This window comes from Rhagoletis zephyria, unplaced genomic scaffold, assembly GCF_001687245.7.
Source record: "Rhagoletis zephyria isolate East Lansing unplaced genomic scaffold, Rhagoletis_zephyria_1.1 Rzeph_scaffold_00662, whole genome shotgun sequence".
Lineage (NCBI taxonomy): Eukaryota > Metazoa > Arthropoda > Insecta > Diptera > Tephritidae > Rhagoletis > Rhagoletis zephyria.
This window is the reverse complement of record NW_016157746.1, coordinates 177,613-185,278: the sequence shown is the minus strand read 5'-3', so window position 1 is coordinate 185,278 and position 7,666 is coordinate 177,613. Positions and strand designations below refer to the sequence as shown.

Below are 7,666 nucleotides of genomic sequence, written 5' to 3'. Positions count from 1 at the left end.
GATGTTCGGTGCAATGTTATCGAAGCAGAACCATTACCGAAATTTATAAATTTTTTGTCGCAGCGCGTAAATGACTTATAGAAAGCGGAGAAGACTCTGCATGATATTACTATAAAACATTTCTTCTAAATTTTTAGTTTTTAAAATAATATTTTCTTAATTTATTACAACCAAAGTTATGTAAATATGTATTACTAATTTTCCTCCCAAACTAACAAAAAAATATAAAAATCCCTAAAAATACGAAAATTCATGTTTTTATGATAGGCTAGATTTCAATGTCCTCAACTGTATATTGAAAACACAAATGTCATTTGACTTATGGCATGTGAATTTGTGGTTGCCACATCAAACAAATCGTACTTATTGATCAATATTATTGAAGATTTGACGAAGATTTAACTTAAATCTACTTCCTTTCGAGATTTAATTTTATATGATAAATCTTAAAAGATTTAACGTCAAATCTCGTCAGAGGGCTAAATCTTCATTAAATCTCACAATGGAGACATAGTATAACACAAAATGTATGCTACCATACGTTAAAAAAATACACCACAAATAAGTGCGTATAATTAGGGGTATAAGTGTACTATACGTACATTGCTCTTATTTAAAATAATAATATTAGGATCGATAGGGGTCTTACTCCTGATCATAACGGTATAATTTTTTTCGGGGGGAAATAATATTTACTGGTGTTATTATAGTTCAGAGTACACAAATGTAGAAACCGTACATCGAAAATTTGATAAATAATGAAAATTTTTAATAAAAATCGCGCGATTTTTTATTAAAAATTTTCGCCTGCGGCGTTTTTTTCATAAAAATCAATACTTTGATAAATAATGAAAATTTTTTATAAAAAATCGCGCGATTTTTATTAAAAATTTTTATTATTTATCCGCCGCTTTCCTATAAATCAATACTTCGATAAATAACTAAGTTAACATTTTTATTACAAAATCTCTCGATTTTAGACTGAATCACTTTTTTTTATCAATACATAGATATTTAACTTAAAAAAAGTTAATTCCAATGCCCGTTTTTATTGTTTCTCGTTTTCAGCGCTTTTTTTTGGGCATTTTTTGTTGTGTGGCAGCACCGACATTGTAGTACAATTGGTTTACAAAGCAAAAAGTGAGGTTGAAGTTGACATTTTTTGCAACTTAAAATTCAATTTTCATAAAAACTATAAGCCTCCGGAGGGTGGGGTTTTCAGATTTACAATCACAAAAAGCCGCTCTAAACCCCCTCATTTTGGTTTTTTTTTAAACCGTGTTCCGTATTGGAAAATTTTCCCTTCTTCTGTGCTAACTGACGCCAATTGGAAATGCCAAGTTCTTCTCCACCTGGTCTTTCCAACGTAGAAGAGGCCTTCCTCTTCCTCTGTTTCCAGCATCGCGGCCCATGTTGAATATTTTCAGATCAGGAGCGTTTCTGTCCATTCGAACGACATGGCCAAGCCAGCGGAGCCGTTGAATTTTAATTCGTTGCGCTATGTCTATATCCTTGTAAAGCTCATACAGCTCATCGTTAAATCGTCTGCGATATTCGCCATCACCAACGCGTAAAGGTCCGTAAATCTTTCGCAGAATCTTTCTCTCGAAAACCCCAGCCTTATCATATACTTTCATTGTCCATGCCGCCGCGCCGTGCACCAGCACAGGCATTATGAGTGACTTATAGATTGTGAGCTTTGTACGACGAGAGAGGACTTTACTTCTCAATTGCCTACTCAGCCCAAAGTAGCACTTGTTGGCAACAGTGTTGCCAGAGAGAATCCCCTAAAAATATTAAATTTTTACAAAAAAATCTTCAAAATAAGATTTTAAAGCTAAAAAAAATCTGTTCGATCCCAAAAACAAACAAAAAAACACCTAAAAAGAAGCACAAAATTCGATATTGTCTTTAGGGCTGTAAATAGCCCTTATTATGTTGGTTGACAAAATTACCAATTTCAAGATATAAAGTCTTTTTTATAACCACTTAAACTTAAAATGAATATTGCCTCGTATCATCACAAAATTTGTAGCACAGTTAACATATGTATATATACACTGACGAAAATACAAATAGCGACGCTACATTTTGCAAGTTTTGACTGACTTCAAAGAAAGAGCAGTTTATCAATTGTGCGAATATTTTTTTTATGTATATATGTTACCGCATAACTTTGGACTACTTGAACTGGTTTCGATAATTCCTTTTTATCGGACAGGTGGTACCTCAAGGGTGGTCCCGTACTAATTTGGTTTAGATACGGTCATTGGATCATGAAGAAATTGACGATCAATTTTATATGAGAATTGAAGTCGCTTGTGTTTTTTGTTTAAAAATTACTTGTTTTTTTTATGAACGAGTAGCTCGTTATCTGTCAAAAACTTCAATCTTTGTACAAAAGTTAAGAAAATTCGACAAAGTTCCATAACAATTTTGAGCTTTTTAATTCGATTTTTTATTGATATTTTTACATGCACGTTCTTTTATAAATCTCACCGCCCCGTTATACATTTATCCATGTAGACCCATCAGCGATTATTTCTTAAATGGAAGTTTACTTGAAGCTTTCCATTGTTGTCATTTAAACTAGAGGGGATACAAAAGACCGTTTGTCTTTCCTGCACTCTCTAGCTGTGCACTAGAGTATCAGGCCGATTCTGAACAGAAACTCGCCGGGAGTTTTCTCTATTTTCCCTTTCCTCCTATCACGAATAAAAATTCCTTGAAGATTTTTTCTACTAAATGGCGGAGTTGAGCTCTCAAAAAAGTGTCAAACAGCTTTTCGAAGTTCGAATTTAATCCTCCCAAGTTTTCGGGGAAAATGCTACTCCTGGGAGTTAATTATTTGGGGATTTCTTTCTCGGGAGAAACAAATTACCGGAGAACAAACTCCCAGGGAGTATTAAGAATTGGCCTGTATATGTTTTACTGTGCAGGAGAAGAAGGCAGATAATATTGTAGGGGATTTCGTATTTCATTTTTCTTCTTCCACAATTTGCTGCTTACAATGATGTGGCAAGGATAATATAGATAAATTAAAAATTTTAACTTAAACATTAAAAATATTACATCATACACAAAAATCTTCATTTTGAAGATATTTTCAGTGTAAAATTTTGCTTTTTAAAAAAATCTTTTTTTGAAGATTTTTCATAAAAACAGCCCATAAAATCTCCATTTTCAAGATAAATCTTGACTTATGGCAACGCTGGTTGGCAAGAGTGATTCTCCGTTGGATTTCAAGGCTGACATTATTATTGGTGTTCCCAAATAAACGAAGTCGTCTACTTGTTCAAATTTGTAACTGTCAACAGTGACGTGTGTGCCAAGTCGCGTATGTTCTGCCTGTTTGTGTGATGACAGGAGATACTTCGTTTTGTCCTCGTTCACCACCTGACGTATTCGCTTTGCTTTTCTATCCAATCCCGAGAAGGCAGAACAGACGTCGTCCTTGTTTTTACCGATAATATCGATGTCGTCGGCATACGCCAACAATTGTACGCTCTTGTAAAGTATTGTGCCTGAGCGGTTCAGTTCTGTGGCTCTTATTATCTTCTCCAACATCAGATNCATTATTATTGGTGTTAATGCTGGTTCCCAAATAAACGAAGTCGTCTACTTTTTCAAACTTGTAACTGTCAACAGTGACGTGGGTGCCAAGACGCGTATGCTCTGACTGTTTGTGTGATGACAGGAGATACTTCGTTTTGTCCTCGTTCACCACCTGACGTATTCGCTTTGCTTTTCTATCCAATCCCGAGAAGGCAGAACAGACGTAGCCCTTGTTTTTACCGATAATATCGATGTCGTCGGCATACGCCAGCAATTGTACGCTCTTATAAAGTATTGTGCCTGAGCGGTTCAGTTCTGCGGCTCTTATTATCTTCTCCAACATCAGATTAAAGAAATCACACGAAAGGGAGTCCCCTTATCTGAAACCTCGTTTGGTATCAAAAGGCTCGGAGAGGTCCTTAACTATTCTGACGGAGCCGGTGGTATTGGTCAACGTCATTTTACACAAAGGCAAAAAAAGGCTTTGAAATCGACAAATAGATGGTGTGTGTCGATTCTATTCTCGCTGGTCTTTTCCAAGATTTGGCCTATTTTGAATACCTGATCGATGGTGGATTTGCCAGGCCTAAAGCCACACTGATAAGGTCCAATCAGCTCGTTGACGGTGGGCTTCAGTCTTTCGCACAATACGCTCGATAAGACCTTGTAACCTATGCTTAGAAGGCTAATTCCGCGGTAGTTGGCGCGTATGGCGGGGTCGCCTTTCTTGTGGATTGGGCAGAGCACACTTAAATTCCAGTCGTCGGGCATGCGTTCATCTGACCATATTCTGCATACGAGCTGATGCATGCACCTCATCAGCTCCTCGCCGCCGTGCCTGAATAGCTCGGCTGGCAGGCCGTCAGCTCCAGCAGCTTTGTTGTTTTTCAGCCGCGTTATTGCTATTCGTACTTCGTCATAGTCAGGCGGTGGGACAGCTACTCCATCATCATCGACTGGGGACTCGGGTTCGTCTTTTTCACTACTTTCAGCGCTGCTACCATTCAATAGGTTATAAAAGTGTTCCCTCAACAATTTAAGTACATTCTGGACATCGGTTACTAGGTCGCCATTGTTGTTCGTACAGGAGTTCGCCCCAGTCTTGAAATCTTCCGTAAGTCGCCTAGCCCTCTGGTAGAATTTTCGAGCGTTCTTCCTGTCGGCCAGCATCTCAAGCTCTTGGCACTCATGTATTTCGGCCTCTCTCTTCTTATTGCGGCAAGTACGTCTCGCTTCCTTCTTCATTCCCTATAACGTCCCACATGCATCGCGTTGCGCCCGATGAAGAGTGCTCTCAGATATTAGGTGTGTGAGTCGAGTGGCTAATAAATTGGCCGTCTGTTGTGATTGCAGCTTTTCGACATTAGGCTTTCCTTGCATTGTTGGGCGCACATTTTTTTGCTGCACCGAAGCGGGTGCGTATCTCGGCTACAACAAGATAGTGGTCCGAGTCGATGTTTGGCCCTCAGAGTGTAAGCACGTCTAAAACGCTTGAAGCATGCCTTTCGCCAATCACAACATAATCGATTTGGTTTCTCGTTTTTCGATCTGCAGACAGCCATGTGGCTTGGTGGATGTTCTTATGCAGGAACCTAGTACTACATATTACCATGTTTCGGGCCCCCACGAAGTCGATCAGCCTCAGTCCGTTAACGGACGTTTCGTCGTGGAGGCTGAATTTTCCGACATTGGCGCCAAAGATCCCTTCCTTGCCCACCTTGGCATTAAAATCGCCAAGCACGATTTTGACATCGTGTCGGGGGCAGCGGTCATATGTACGTTCCGAGCGCTCATAGAAGAGATCCTTGGATGCTTTATTTACACTTTAACTTAAATATTTTTGCGTTTACATACATTATTTTATTGATATTTTGAAACAATTTGTTTCGCTTCGACACTAGTTGCTCTTCGTACAAAGTTTCCGACAAATACATAAAAATGACGCTATGTCGGATTCAGGCATACCCACATTACGAATTTCGAAGATGGCCTCCGAATTACGATACGACAACGCGAATTTCAGCATACCAATTTTACGATTCGTAGCAAAATCGAATCTATGACGGATTGCAGCTTATACCATGTTCTGACCGCCAATGAAAACACTTTGAAAACGTGTTTTGGGATTGTGGGCTGAAGGCTGTTCACACCGGCTGTTAGTGTTTTCGTTGACATTTCTTACATCCTCTGATTACAGTTTTGCTACACAAAAACAAAACCAAAATGCTTTTCCCTCATTTTCTTTTCATGAGCAACCTCTAACTTTCATTCTTATTTTACTTTTGCCAGCCAATTAACAATAAATCCGAAAAGGCGTATTAAAGATGATAAAATATGACTTCCACTTCGATAAATAATCGAAAAAAAATTGTGAAGACACCGATTGGAATGAGTGGAACGTGAGTTTTCAAGTAGTTTTCAGCGAAAACTGGTTTTCGTTTGACAGATTTTACATGGACGAAAACACAAGTTTTAAGTCGAAAACCAGTTTTAGCAACGAAAACATGTTTTTGATGTCGGTCAGAACATGGTATTAGGGTGGATATTTTCGCAGATTCGCAAGTTATTTAAAGTCTATTAGCCCTATCGCCAATTACATGTAAATAAATCGCTCCCATAACATAATTTGTGCATTTAGGGCCAATTTCAAATGAATATTTAAATGGCACTTAAGTTTAATTGTGGATTGTTGTTTAAATGCCATTTAACTTTCGTTAAACAGCTGATTGTTTTTGGTGGGATTGATCAAACAACCTACCAATCAATCTTGGTTGTTTGTAGGAGTGTTCGATATTTAAGAAAGTATCGATATCATGAATCGATTTAATTCATTGCATGTAAAATCGATAAGGCGATATATCGGGCTGAACAATATCGATATCGGAAAAATCGATGTTGAAAATCCTACTCCCAATTGAATAGAATATTAGACCTGCATATCAACTCAACTAATTGTGTTATTTCCATCTTGTATATTTACTAAGGATTAAAACGGCATGCCGGTCGACTCAAGCGGTTTGTCAAACTTAAGAGCTAAATAAATCACACAAGCTGTTGATTAATACCATGTTCTGAGCGACATCGAAAACATGTTTTCGTTGCCTATACTGGTTTTCGACTTAAAACGTCTGTTTTCGTCCATGTAAAATCTGTCAAACGAAAACCAGTTTTCCAATCCAATCCAATCCGTGTCTTCACTAGTTTTTTTTCCATTATTTATCGAAGTGGAAGTCATATTTTTTCATCTTTAATACGCCATTTCGGATTTATTGTTAATTGGCTTGCAAAAGTAAAATAAGAATGAAAGTAAGAGGTTGCTAATGAAAAGAAAATGAGGGAAAAACATTTTGGTATTGTTTTTGTGTAGCAAAACTGTAATCAGAGGATTTAAGAAATGTCAACGAAAACAATTACAGCCGGTGTGAACAGCCTTCAGCCCACAATCCCAAAACACTTTTTCAAAGTGTTTTCGTTGTCGGTCAGAACATGGTATTAACCTACTTTAGTATTGTTCCATAGACTTCTTTGTAATGAAAAATATATTTCAACTTAAATATCGATATTACGGGTAAAGTATCGATGCTTTCGATATATCGACCTTGCAATATCGATTCAAAAAATCGATTATCGTGCGATGAAATATCGATATTCAGAAAAATTTATACGATATCGAACATTCCTACTGTCTATACTGTGCTAGCAATACGCAAAACTGGTGGAGTGCATGAGCGAGATGGTGGAATTTTGGGAAAGCATTCCAAGAATTAAAGCGGCACAATATCTAGTGAAATGGAGGCCCTTACAAGGAGGGAGTTACATTTTATCATTTAAGCTAAATAGATCAGAACAATCACCTAGCAATCTCCTTTGTAGATAGATAGATAAATAATTAATAGAGGCATGCACTGCGACCAGCAGGTCTATTGTGCCCTCAACCATTTACAGTACCTCATCTAATCCTAGAGAGCCCAAAAATTTGAGGAGATCCCAAGGGATTAGCGATTGTATTGCTTCGTAACTTGGCCAGTAGTGGCCCAGGTGCCTCTCCCGTCTTCTCGCGACCGCCACGCATTCGCTAAGCAGGTGCACGGGAGTCTCCTCGGTCACGTCG

At 38.0% G+C, this 7,666-nt stretch overlaps 1 protein-coding gene across 1 annotated transcript in view; it reads left to right on the top strand.

Moving 5' to 3' along the window:
* Positions 1 to 7,666, top strand: part of LOC108360949 (retinoblastoma family protein-like) — a gene marked incomplete at its 3' end in the record, with an annotated part of 181,979 nt that overhangs the window by 189 nt on the left and 174,124 nt on the right. The window lies entirely within an intron of this gene.